The sequence below is a fragment of the Nicotiana sylvestris genome, chromosome 12 (assembly GCF_000393655.2).
Source record: "Nicotiana sylvestris chromosome 12, ASM39365v2, whole genome shotgun sequence".
In the NCBI taxonomy this organism is placed as follows: domain Eukaryota; kingdom Viridiplantae; phylum Streptophyta; class Magnoliopsida; order Solanales; family Solanaceae; genus Nicotiana; species Nicotiana sylvestris.
Genome location: NC_091068.1, coordinates 9,760,968 through 9,775,261, shown reverse-complemented (window position 1 = coordinate 9,775,261; position 14,294 = coordinate 9,760,968). Strand labels below are relative to the sequence as shown.

General features: G+C 33.0%; 1 long non-coding RNA gene across 1 annotated transcript; it reads right to left on the bottom strand.

The window, feature by feature from the left end:
* Positions 1–85: 85 nt before the first annotated feature.
* LOC138884301 (uncharacterized) lies at positions 86–6,107 on the bottom strand. Its single transcript, XR_011404470.1, has 3 exons — positions 5,968–6,107; positions 1,020–1,363; positions 86–778 (listed from the first exon to the last, which is right to left on the bottom strand). It is a non-coding gene; the product is annotated as an uncharacterized lncRNA (long non-coding RNA).
* Between the last annotated feature and the right edge of the window lie 8,187 nt (positions 6,108–14,294).

Genomic DNA, 14,294 nt, shown 5'->3' with positions numbered 1-14,294 from the left:
TGCCAATATCATATATTTGTTTTATCTCAACATTATGTTCCTTTCAGCTTTATTAGAAATAACAGTTTTCTGGAAACCTGTCTTAGGGCATCCTGAAAGAAGTACCTGCACCAGCAACCAAATTGAATTGAAATCCAGAAAACCTCTACATTACAAATTAGAACTTCATGTATTTTAAACATGTAAAACAGAAGAGAAAGCTGAAAATCCAAGTTTGAGACGATATGAGTATTTGGTCTCATGGCTATGTATCTAGGTTAATGGTTGGCAATGTACTTGTTTGTATGTCTTTAATTCAGTTCCTCTTCTCTTTCCTGGCTGTCCATGCTTCCTGCTCTGCCCTGTAGCATATTGCAATTTGCGGGTTAAATGAAATGCATTTGTAAATATGGACTTTCCTTAGTCGTTAAGTGCTTGATTGAACTTGCTTTCTATTATTAATATACTCATTTTCTTCTACTGGAAACTTTTGTATGGGAACAAGTTTACTGCTGAAGAAGTTCAACATATCAAGCTGATGGTTCTGTGCAACATGTACAAGTATTTGAGCATTCTTCTTGATGTAAGAGAGCGCTTTGAGGAGGAGAATTTGTCAAGAATAGAGGCTGAAGGTTCTTTCACATTGTGCTCTATTAATTTACAAAGTCCTTGCCCCAGTTGTGTAGCATAGTGTAGCGTTGGACTTAGAGCTCTGGCTTCCTTCGCCTCTGCAGTGCGGGCTCTATTTCCACTAGTGGTATTTTGTGTCCGAACTGGAACTTCTTTCCTTGTTAGTAAACTGCAGAAGTAGAAGAAAGGAAATAATTATAGAAATATTATACTTTACTGCTCCGAAGTTTTTTTTGGAATTGGGAGTGGAGCAGCACTTGACTTCCAGGGTTGTTGCGAATATCTATTCATATTTACCCCTTTGATTATGGGCGGCACCCTGGGTATCTGCTCTATGCGCTCACTTTGCTCCTTGAGCTGTTTCTGCAAGGTTAGTACTAAATTTTGTAAATCTGAATTAACTAAATTACCTGGTTCTCCATCTTGCGATTCACTGGGGGTTCCACTGCTGCCTGAATTAACAAGCCCGGAACGAGGGTTCTCCAGAGTGTTGTTATTTGGAGTAGGTGTGGGTGGTGCAGCAGGTAACTGGCTAACCAAGGCCTGAACGACTTTATTGACCTGTGCGGTAATAAGTTTTTGCAAAGCCTCATCCATAGCTTCAACATTTTCGAATTGAGCCTGTCCATCTGTATGAGACCCTCAGGAGTGCCTTCACGAGATCGCCGAGGAGAGCCTTGTGGAGAAATAATGAGTGCGTTATTATCCTGAGGGTCTCTCTGAAGTTGTTGGTTTATTTGGTTTTCTTGGTTTCCTTGAATGTTGTCATTGTTGTTCGACATAGTTAATGCAACAAGGAAAGTTAAGCGAAAAGAAAATAGATTATCAGATTCCTGGTAACAGAACCAATTTGTTTAACCAAAAAATAGAATTTTAGTTAAAGCTAGAATTTAGAAGAATACGAGTTACTGATAATCGAAAGAATATGTAAAAGAGAGTAATTTGGGTAGCAAGAATATAATCAGGAGAAAAATAAGTAAACCAAAGTATATTCCAATAGTATTTCGTGTCCTTACAATTGATCAGATATCTCCCTTTTATAGATATCTTGGAGATATGCGTTTTGCCCAAATCATAATGAGGCTAGTATGAATAATTAAAGACATTGAATGCTACGTTACATAATCATTATATTCAATATAAATTCTCTAACGTATTCAGCATTTAATGCTTATTAAATACTGTATCTGCACTCTTTTCTATTGTCAGATCCATTCCTTTTGATTCTTGGATATAAATGACTTAAATAGGTACGAGCACTGAATTCTTCGAATAACTACCCATGCCTCTTCTTTTGCCTTTGTTCGTTTCCGTTGCTGCTCGTGCCTCTTGGCTAATTGTAATTCTTTAACCATTTGATCAGTCCACGTATCTTGACACGTTACTTTTATATATAAATACAATTTTTTCCAATACAAGCACCAGTTCGTGAAAGTGGATTTAGTGAAACTAGGGTAGATTAATGTATTCGGTTGGAATTCTAAGATCCAAATGGAGTTCCATGTAAAGAATGGCAAAGACTGCCTTTGACTTCGGAAGAATAGTCTGGCACCAAAAGCCAAGAGAAGAAAATCAGAAATTAGGAACTTTTGCTCGTACGAGTTTAAGAAGACAAGTTTTTATCTGTCTCTCCTTATGTTACTGTGCCACTAGTTTTGTCCCAGTTCCATTAAGGTTTAGCGATTCTGTACATAAAGGATATTTTATGTTCAGTAGGATATAAAGAGGACCAAAATATTCATATAAACATACAAGATAAATACTATAAATATCTATTTATATTTATATCTATATTATTATAAAAGTACGAATAATTTATGCTAAATGTTGAACGACTAAAATATCTCTGAAATATTGATCGACTTTTATGCCCTTAAATATTTGTATAATTTAAGGATCTAATAATAAATTACCTAATAATAGAATTCTTTTTCGATTTAAACTACACATATTGCCGACCCTACAACGTTGATCCTACTTGAATAAGAAAAGCATGTCCGTAATTTTCTGTCAAAAAGAATTGTTGTTCCTAATTACAATTCTCTATAACAAACACGGAAACAAGGAACGTACTAAATGAAAATTTTAGTACTATGCTCTAAAAATATTTTTAGCATTTAAAGAAATTGAAAAATTCTTACTATTCTTTAAAGTAATTTTTTTAGTTCATATAAAGCTAGATTTTTATAGTTCATATAAAGGTAAAACTAAATTATATGATATATTATGTGTTCCTAAGTATGAGGGGTTATTACATAATAAATTAAGTTAATTTTTAAAATATTAAAGAATAAAAATATAATTAAATTATAATTTTTTAAAATATAACATCTACTTTTAAATGATAAAAAATATATAGGGGCAAGATTATATGAACATTTTTCTTTTACTTGATAATAAAGTGGTTCTAATAATACAAATGAGATTGTTCTCTTTAATTTATTTATTTTTAATTCAATATGAGTAATTGGTTTATTATTAGATGGTCATGTGCCATAAATTGTTTCCAATTTAATGTTACATCAATTTATATTAAAATAAAAAGTAAAATATTTAGAATATTATTATAAATATATTATGCGTGATGATTGGTTAAAAATAATTTAAAGTAAGTGAAACACAATGATTGGATGGCTATATTACAAAAATAAAAATATATTATGATGTTCATATAGAATGTGAAAATCAACTGAAACTTTCCAAACAAATAGGAAGCTTGTATAATATAAAGTATTGATTTTATCTTTGTATATTATTTTAAGGATATTGAGTTTATGAATTTAAATTTTGTTTTTCAAATTATCTATCTTTTTCATATTTACATTATTCTAGATAATAAATATTTATTTTTTAAAAAAGAAATGTTTGTACTATTTGAGTTACTGATTTATTGAGGGATATTTTAGAGTATTAGAGTATATAATTCATTTAAATGTATCTATTCTTCATGTCCACATAATTCTTGATTATTCTCGATACTACACATTTAAATAGTGGAGATTTATCCAAACATATTAAATTATTTTAACACAAACGATTGAAATGAGTTTCAAAATTATCCTATACTTTTTCGTAATTTTCGATAATATTTTCAGAGGTACGAACTCGACGTAATTATGTGATTCATGTGATTAATCATGTATTTTATTATTCTTACATATGTTCAAAAAATTCTGAAAAAACTTCTCAACAATGTTTCATTATGTATATGTTTTTAAAAAATTCATCTTAATAGGTGTCAAATGTAATTGTTTTTCTTGCATGGTTGTGACTATTATTTTTATTATATTTTAAGGAGCAAGGTTATCATTTTGAGTAAAAAATGTGCAAAAATCAAAATCCCTTGTAATTTATTAAATAACCATGGAGTATATATACATTGCTTAAATCCAGGGCAAAATACAAAATTAATCGCTTTGTCAAAATAATTATATTAGTTAGCCAAATAGTATATAAAATATGTATGCTATATAAATAATTCAAATATATACCAAAAAACTATTTATATGCTATTATTTTTAGAAGCAATTGAAAATATATACTTCTCTAAAATCTTTAATCATGGACTTGAATTTAATATGTGACTCTATGTCCCCATATTTCATTTTGTTAATTAGAATCAATTAAATTCACCATATAAGATCATTCTCATATTTTACGTATTGCACAAAGGATTTATTTTCAAATAGTACAATACATATATAAGGTAAAATATTTATTGATTTTAAATTCCTATATATTAGGAGTTTTTACATTTAATATATAATTTTTTCGTTGATTTCAAAGTCCTAAATATTAAAATTAACTTAAATTACAATTTTATATTTTTAAAGGGTTTTTCCTTTTTTGTATTTAGTTGTATTTATATGTATTTGTTATATAAATACATATATGTATTTAGTTGTATTTATATGTATTTGAGTTCCTATTGGTTTTTGTATTCATTGAGACAGGGTACGCGCGCTAGTTATACTAAAAGCACGAAGCCCCTTAGCGAAACGTCGCTCGCCCTTTTTACTCTCTTAAAATAGAGGTCATAGTGGACAAAATAGTCATTTAATTTTTAAATATTTAGGAATAATTATTTAATTATTTCCTAATATTTAGGAATAATTATTTTGTTATTTTCCTAATATATAGGCATAATCATTTAGTTATTTCTCTATTATTTAGAAGATGTCTTAATTCCTTCCCGTTTTAGAGGATAAAAGTGGTATTAGGATGAAGAGGAGTAGTAGAGGATGAACACTTAGTACCCCCAATTTATGGCTTATGACTACTTTTGGCTTACAAGCACTTTGGGTATTTATCAAACGCATAAATAAGTCAAAAAGTTTTACAAAGAGCAAAAATTATGAAAGGAGTTTAAGAGCCTATTTGGATTAGATGATTGTAAATAACTGATAAGTTAGAAGTGTTGAAAAATATTTTTAATTACTGAAAATAATTTTATGAATAAACATTTACGTGTTTGGATAGAAGTATTGAAACTGATAATAAGCAGTTGATGATGTATTTGGTCTAAAAGTATAGATAGGTTGTTCTTTTGACAAAACGATTAAAATACCCATAAAGTTCATATAAAATTTATAAATTAAAAAGTTCATTTGTAAAAGACAGGAAAAAAGTGGAATAAAGAGAAAGTTAGGAATTTTTTTGGGTAAGGTATTTTGTGAATTAAAAAAATAATATTAAGTTGGGGTAATCAACTTATGACTTATGATTATTTTTGGCTTATAAGCACTTTGGGTATTTACCAAGGGCATGAATAAGTCAAAAGGTCTTTATAAACCAGTTTGACTATCTTATAAACTAGCCAAACTCCCTCTAAATTAGATTTTGCGAAGGCCCTTGTCATTTTGTTGCGTAGAATCATTCCTATTGTTGTGAATAATGCATGCTTCGAGTTAGGTTTTGTAGGAATTAATTATTTGTGCATTAAAGAATCTATCTGTTTATATTTACATTTACATTTAATCGGAGGAAGAATCACTTTAGTGATTCCAAACCCTTAATATAATTAACATTTATTTTTTTAAAAAAACTTGTAAATTTTTTGTTAATTTTTATGTTATGAAACAGATCTTTTTTAATATACTAAATTATTAATATTAAAAGGTTAGTTTTCATTGATGTGGGTACACGCGCAATGCACGTAGCTAAACCTAGTTCCTCTAACTAATGTAGTGTGGTTACTTGATTTTGTTGGCTCTTTAGCTTTTACTAAGAATCATAGTTTTGTACAAGATTGCATTAACTGGATACCATGTAATAAATCATTACTCTTTAAAAAATAGATCTTGTCACTACAGTTTGGGAAGATCAGGAAATTTGTGCAATCAATTTGCAGAAACATACCATACCAATGAAGGAGACAGAGTGCTGGCTCATTGGTAGGGATCCCAGCTTGCTGCTCCCGGGTGCAAGACAGTTCCAAGCCTAGGCCCCCTAACTCGGGCCAAAGAAAAGCCATTTTTTATTGGAGAGTGCTGGACTCATCAGGGGAGATCCTAGCACCTTTAGGGTGCATGATTCAATTCGAAGGCCGAATGGCTAAATAAAGACCACTACATACTCCTATGCTTTAGGCCCCCTAAATTTTTGGGGCCCAAAAGTATTTTTAATTGTAGATTTACTATTTTATTTTCGCTTAGATAATATTGAAGTTTATAGAAAAACGAAAAACAAATACAAAATCTATATACTATATTAAAAGCATGAACACCTACCCTCTAAAAATATAGCTAACATTGGATAAAATTGTAATTGTAATATAATTATTTTCCTAATATTTAGGACTTTAAAATTAACTAAATTTAATATATAAAATACTTCCTTATTTGAACTATGTAAAAGCTCCTAATATTTAGAAATCTAAAATTAAATAATATTTTTCTTAAAAATTCCTTATTTAAATTGTTTAACTATTTTCCTTAAATGTGACTTTTCCACGTTTCTAAGTTATTCATATTTCCTTAAATTAGATTTTTCTATATTCTGAGATTTAAATATGAAGATATCATCAATTCTGTAAAGTTTAGTTCAGGTAACAAGCTCAAAGACAAAATCAAAGTTAGAGCCTTTTTGTGAAGGAGACGATAATAGTTCATTAATTATAATTAATAAAATATTATATTTAAATAGCTCAGTATAATTTTTAGGCAAGAAAAATAATTAATTGTTATACTATTATTTAGGTTTTTTCTTATAGTGATCTTTGAATTCAAGTAGAGTAGTTTTCACTTAAAATTTTAATAATTAGTGATTTACTATATCTCTTCATATTTGAATTGATTATCACATTCTTGTGAGATGGGAACGAAGAAGGTATGGGTTGATCTAAATCTGGGTTAAATGTATGTGTTATTTGGATTTATATTTACAACTTTATTTTAGAATTTTTATTTATTAGTGTTTGCCTTATATGTCTCTGAATTCTGTGTGGCGGAATTTTTTCCTTTATTGATCTATCTAATACAATCAATATTAATCATTTTTAAGAACTCACACCTTTTTAGTTTTATTTTATTTAATAATACTTTTTTAAAACGTATTGCAAAATATTGTTTACCTTTTTAAATTCAAATATAATATTTATATAATTAAAAAAATTAAATTTATCGAGATAGAGTACATGCGCAACGCGCGTATTGTAAGACTAGTACTTATAAAAAGGGAAAGAAAGACTATCTATTTTTTAACAATAAAAATATTTTAGAACTTTGAATTAAGATACTTAAATTTTCATATTTATAAATAATGTTTATTATAATAAGATCCAAGGTAACAAATTGTAAATACGTGGCTAACATCTTATTAACTTGAATTTTCTTACCAAGATAACTATACTATAGGCAAAAAATAAAATAAAAAATTAAGGCCCCCTTATTAAAATTTGATTTTAGGCCAAGACTTTTATTGAGACGTCTTTGCTTGGACATACTCCCTTCACTTGAAAGGTCATCTTCCACGGTTAACACTTGTTATATGCGCAATTACCAAAAATCAAACTAATTTAACTACAAGTATGCAACTAAATCAAGACATAAATCAGTCTTTCAAGTCAAAACATAGTTAACCACTCCATACTCATATCTTTAAAGCGATAAGCGCAATTTAAGTCTATTGCAACTTTAAGCGCAAAGAGCAACTAAAACGCTATCACTTTTAAAATAATGATTTAAATGCATAACCTAGTTGAGAGGTCATATCAAATCCAAGACGTGGTCAAGTTACAAAGTTTAGATTCTTTGAGATGACAAGCTTTTTGCTCAAGCAAACAATATTGAAATTGGAATAGAATAAATATTTTAAGTAATATAAATTGGAAATGCTTAAGTCATAAGCATTTAGGTTTGTATGTGAACCCACACGCAATAATCCACTGGTTAAACAGGGGATTAAAATTTGATACGATATCAATAGGTATTTGACATAATTAATGTCTATTGTGCATAGTGGCAATACCTTATCATTTTTGCCAATGACATCCAACTTTCTCAGGATCTCAATGGCTGATGGTCGTTCGCTCGCCATGGCTTTTGTGCAATCCAATGCTAGATTGAGTATGTCTGGGTGCCGGCTGCCACTCATCCGTTGCATCCACTCTTTCTCAAGTTTTCTCTAATCACATTTTTTCCATCAGCCACTTTCTTTTTCATTCTCTGGAGAAAACCTTCGATTTCTGGTCTGTCTTGGTTGGTGAGAATCTCTAGAAGCATCACTCTATATGAAAATATGTCAAAACTTGGCAATGCCGATGTATTTAAAATTAAAAGGAAGTTAGCTTTGTTACACATGAATTATGAATTGAAGTCTCAAGCAAAACTCTTTTCCTGAGTTTTATATTCGTTTTCATCTATATCTACAAATACAAGTTAAACAAGTCCTTTTTACCTTAAACTTAGTGCCTAATCAAACATTTTTACAAATAAATGAAATGGAGGGCACATGTTTAATATGTACTTTGTTGAAGTGTTGGCAACTTTATATGCAAAATTATTCTATAGCAATAGACAAGTAGTTCTTTCTTACTAGTAGTGCAGTCATTGTAATGGTGTGTGCCACCTGACACATTTCCATTTCGAGCTACAAGCGTGCCAAAATCACATAATATCGCGTTTCCTTCCTGCAAAGTTATTGAACCTTCATCAACTTTACTCATGTCTTGCTATTGTTATTTCTTATTATCTATTGATCCACCTAAAGGCTAATGTTACTTTTTAATTGAACAACTTACATCATCAATTAAAACATTCTGGGGTTTCAAGTCGCATAAGACAAGGTAGCTGGTGTGAACTAGATGGACCGAATATGCAATTTGTCGTGAAAACTTAAGTACTGTCGGCCAATCCAACACTGTAGAAAGTGTAAAAATAGATGTTAGAACGGAAAAACTTTAGTACATGAACCTAAAGAGCACTTTAATACCTACAGCAATATCAACGGTACAACGATTACACATACAAATCTTTCATGCTAGCAGGCGGATTTGTAGTCTATAAAGTATGTGAAGCAACAGCTAGTCTACATGTGTTTCTATCTACATAAAAAGATAGAAGCGTGAGACGTTGAATGTCACACATTCCCATGTGCTCTTTTTTCTGTGTTCTTTATTTCTCAATAGCTTTGTGCTGAGATACATCAATAATACAATCTACCTTACCTCTGAAAACTATTGTAAGGTTATAGCGCCATATATAGTAAATTTGTAATAGGGTTTAAGAGATCATGAGTATCCAATATTGCACCTATTAAAGAGGTTAGCCATGCAGTCTGTGAAGCAAAGGGATAACAGGGAAAGAGTGGGACAGAAATATTTCTGAGGATTATAGCAACTGAAAAAGTCATGATGGTAAAATTGACATTTGCACTTCAAGCTTGTAACGACCCGGCCGGTCATTTCATGAGTTACCGATCCGTTTCCCCCATTTCTGCTTCTTTATATCTTGTTCAACTATATTATGTGGCATCGTGTTGGTTAGTTTGGGTTCAGAGTGGTTTTGTAGAGAAATGAGACACTTAGTTCTTAAGTTGACCTTTTAGTTGGAAAAGTCAACCGGAAGTTGATTTGTGGCTAAACGATCTCGGAATTTGGTTCTTATGATTCGGATAGCTTCGAAAGGTGATTTGGGACTTAGGAGCGTGATTGGAATGTGTTTTGGAGGTCTGGAGTAGATTTAGGCTTGAATTGGCGAAATTGGAATTTTGGCGTTTTCCGGTTGATAGGGGAGATTTTGATATAGGGGTCGGAATGGAATTCCGGAAGTTGGAGTAGGTCTGTCGTGTCATTTGTGACGTGTGTGCAAAATTTTAGGTCATTCGGAGTTGAATTGATAGGTTTCAGCATCGTTTGTGGAATTTGAAGGTTCTTAAGTTCTTAAGCTTAAATCCGAAGTTGATTTGGTGTTTTGGTGTTGTTTTTAGTGATTCGAAGGCTCGACTAAGTTTTAAAGATGTTATGGGAGGTGTTGGTATGTTTGGGTTGAGGTCCTGAGGGCCTCGGGTGTATTTCGGGTGAGTTTTGAGCGTGTCCGGGCATTACTGGAACTCAGACAATAGTTCTGGTGCTTAAATTTACCGCTGGGGCGGAAAATGGTCCGCGATTGCGGTCATGAAGAATCCACAGGGCCACCGATCTAATTTCGGAAGCCTATATTTTTTGATCTACAAGGAAATTTGAGATGATTCAAAAACAAAAGTTGTAGCCCTTCGTGTCTAGTTTCCATAAAGGTAAAGAAATCATAATTTAGACATCGGTAGAGAAAGTTATGGCTAAATTAATAAGGCATGTCTGTGCAGCCACCAGAAGCATGACAACGGTGGTTTTACCGCGGTCAGCGGTGGTTTTACTGCAACAGCGGTGGTTTTACCGCAGTCAACGGTGACAGGAATCCGAGAGGTGTACTATAAATAAGAGATTTGGATTTTATTTTATATTTTGACCTAGAGAGCTCGGGCTTTGGCGATTTTTTGAGGGATTTTTAAGAAAACCATCGAGATAAGTGATTCTAACTCAATTTTGGCTAAAATACAGGATTATAACGTTGGATTCATCATTTGAGTAGAGATTTGGGATGAAAATTTGGGGGAAATTGTGGAACTTCATAAAATGAATTTTTGGGATTTGAAAGCCGATTCAAAGTCGGAATTGAGTGAAACTAGTATGGATAGTTTCATAATTGAATGGGTTTTCGGATTTTGAGACTTTCGTTGGATTTCGAGACGTGGGTCCAGGGGTCGGGTTTTGACCAATTTCGGAATTTTGATGTAATTTGATTACTTTCGAGTGGGCTTTGTTCCCTTAGCATATTTTGACGGTTATATACTGATTTTGGCTAGATTTGGGGCATTTGGTGGCCGAATCGAGAGGAAAAGGCGTCGTGGGCTAGGGTTTGGCTTGGCTTGAGATAAGTAACACTTTCAAACTTGGTTCTGAGGGTTTCAATCCCCGAACTGTGTGTTCTATGATTACTATTGAGGTGACGCAATGCCAAGTGACGGGCGTGTGGGCATACACCGTGAGAAATGCGGCATGGATCATTCCATGGCACCGTTTAGTGACTCTTTTATACTGATATCCATGTCGTAATTATGTGATTAAGTTAATAAGCTGCAAATCATGCTAATTATTATGTTAAGGCTTCACGCCAACACTGTTGAGACCCGAGAGGTCGTTTCTTGCTGTCATGTCATTAGCTTCATTTATATTCTATACTCATTCCTGTTCATGCATATTATATCATGCCTTAGTCTCAATTATTGCTATTTGACATATCATATCATTGTTCGGGCTTGTATCATGACATTTTTAGCCCGTGTATGTGAGACTGGAGAGTATTGATTAAGTGAGGCTGAGAGCCTGATATTGATTGACAGTATGGGATCGGGCTGCATGCTGCAATGAGATATTGATCATGCCTTCGCTGGCATTGATGTAGCGCTTGGGCTCAGAGAAGCCCCTCCGGAGTCTTTACACCCCTAGTGAGGGAATTTGATGATATTGAGGAATGGATCTTCCCTGGACATGGATCTTCTCCATGTGGCTGGATTGGCATGTTTCCTCGGTACTGGGTGACTGATAGTCTATGATGTATATATATTACGGGATGGATCTTCCCTGGGCCGAATAGGCCATATACAATACCGAGTGGTTGAGCAATGTGAGTGGAAGTATTATACGTAACATTGATCATGCTATCTATGCATTGGTACTTAGAGGTTCCCGAGCTTTATACTTTGTATCGTTCATACTGTGTTTAATTACTGTTGTGAAACTACATGAATTGTAAGCATGTCTACTTTTCCGCCAATTAACTATTGCAACCTGTTGAGGTTTGGTTCGTCACTACCGTCAGTCCATAGTTTGAACTTATTACTTAGTGAGTTGGTGTACTCACGTTACCCTCTACACCCCTGTGTGCAGATCCAGGTATCTCAGGGCACGGTAGCTATTGTTAATCACACCAGTTGGAGATTTTCTATGGAGATTGCGAGGTAGCTGCTTGGCGACCGCAGTTTCGCCTTCTCCTTTCCTTATTTTCCTTTAGTATATTTATTTGGATATTCTTAGACCGTGTTGGTCATGTTATTTTGGAACATATGTAGTAGTTTTAGCTCATGACTTAGTGACACCCGCAGTCGGGATCGTGTTTCTTTCTGCTGGATTTTGACTTCTATTTTTATCTTATTGGAATTCTATTAAAAATTATGATTTTTCTTAAGTTCTTGTTTGAAAAATAGAGTATTTGGAAATAAGTGGCTGGCCTAGTATCACGATAGACGCCATCACGACATGGTTAGATTTTGGGTCATGACAAAGCTAAGGAAATAAGAAGATTGGACATTAAATGGGTATGAATTTTTACTGAAGGTTTTATGTCGTGATCTGGTGTTCTCATGAGTAGGACTTAGAATTCAATTGACTTTTGTAGATTGATAGAAACTAAGCGTCCACCAAATAGTATAGAGAATCGGGTTCTCTGTTAGTTCCTACTGTAAGCAACAAACTGTAAAACCAAATAGTATAGGGAATTAGGTTCTTTAATTGTTCCCACAGTAAATAGGTAGTAAATAAAGAACACAGAAGAATTTTACGTGAAAAACTCCCAGCTGGGATTAAAAACCACGATCTACCCTTGTAGGATTTCAACTTCACTACTGAGCAATCTTTAGATTACAACCTATTTTAACCTAGGAATTAACCTCTTAATCCCTCACTAACTTGTAACTATACGATTACAAATCACTTTGTAATAACTCCATTACAAAGACTTCACAACTCGACTAACTCTGGCCAAGACAAAAACACAAGGGTTTATGATTTACAAAGGGTTCCTACACAGTGCTCCTAACTAAGCTAAATAGGAGTTACAAATAAAGAACAAATAACAAAGACTCAACAAACCTAAGGACTTAAGATATCTTCAATCTTTGGATTTGGTCCTTGAGGTTGCAGCAACATTGTTCTTGAGAGAGGTTGTGGCTAGCACTTGAGAGAATATTTTATTTTGATTTTGCAAGTATTAGGGAGATGAAATCCCTTGCCTCATGTTGATAATATATGTGTGTGATGTCATCAAGGATGATGCAATAAAGTGCCCTTTAGTTTGGCCTTAGAAAGCTACAACTGTGCTGCTATACTGCTGCTAGACGGTACAATGCAACAACCTACCAGACGGTACAGTGCAATAGCTTTTACAACCGTAGAGTTGACTGTACAACGATGAGGAAAACTGATCCCTATCTGGTCCCTCTGTTGTTTCCTTATCTGATTTCATTGAGAATTGAACCAAACATCTGACTAGTTATTCTAAATGCAAGAGAACTTAATTATATCAGATTCCTTATCTTGTTCTCTTATGAAGTAAGTTGTTTTACCTTCCTTGATTGTATTTATACATGTGTGATATCACTTACAATGATGTAAGCAAGGTAGGTAAAAAGCCTTACACAGAAAGTTGACTGTTGCACTGTTTCTGTACAGTAGCGTGTGCAAGCAACAACTTTCCAATTGGAGAGTTGAGTTCATACAGTCTCCTCAGGAACTGATAGGGACCTGTTCCCTAAGTGTTCCTTCCACTTTGAAGAGTTGAGTTATATCCCACGCTAGATCCCAACCTGGAACTTTGTGATCTTAAGGTCTTGTAAATGTATAACATGTTCCTTATCTGGTTCTGGATGGTAAGTTTGTTAGATCATAAAAACATAAAGTAAAGTACTTATGCCTAAAGTACTTGTAACCTATCAATTTTCCCTTTTATTATGATGACAAACTTAGAATTAATATTACCCCTGAGAACCGGATCTCCACATTGTTCCCCCTATGAATCAGCCATATCCCCCCTAAGAATCAAACCTAAGGAACTGATCACAACTGGTTCCTCAAGACTATTTGGAAAATCATCAAAACTCAAAATACAATAACTTATCAATTCCCCCTTTTTTGATGATGACAAATCCAGAATTAATATTCCCCCTAAGAATCAGATTCCTTACATGTACTGATCACATCTAGTCCGTACCCACTTCCTTGAGAACGTTTGTCATCATCAAAACATGACATAGTATAACTTAGAGCAATTTTCCCCTTTTTGATAATGACAAACCCAAAATTAATATTCCCCTTGAGAACTAGATTCCTCACATGTTTCCCTGCGAATCAGACATAAAATGAACATATTATC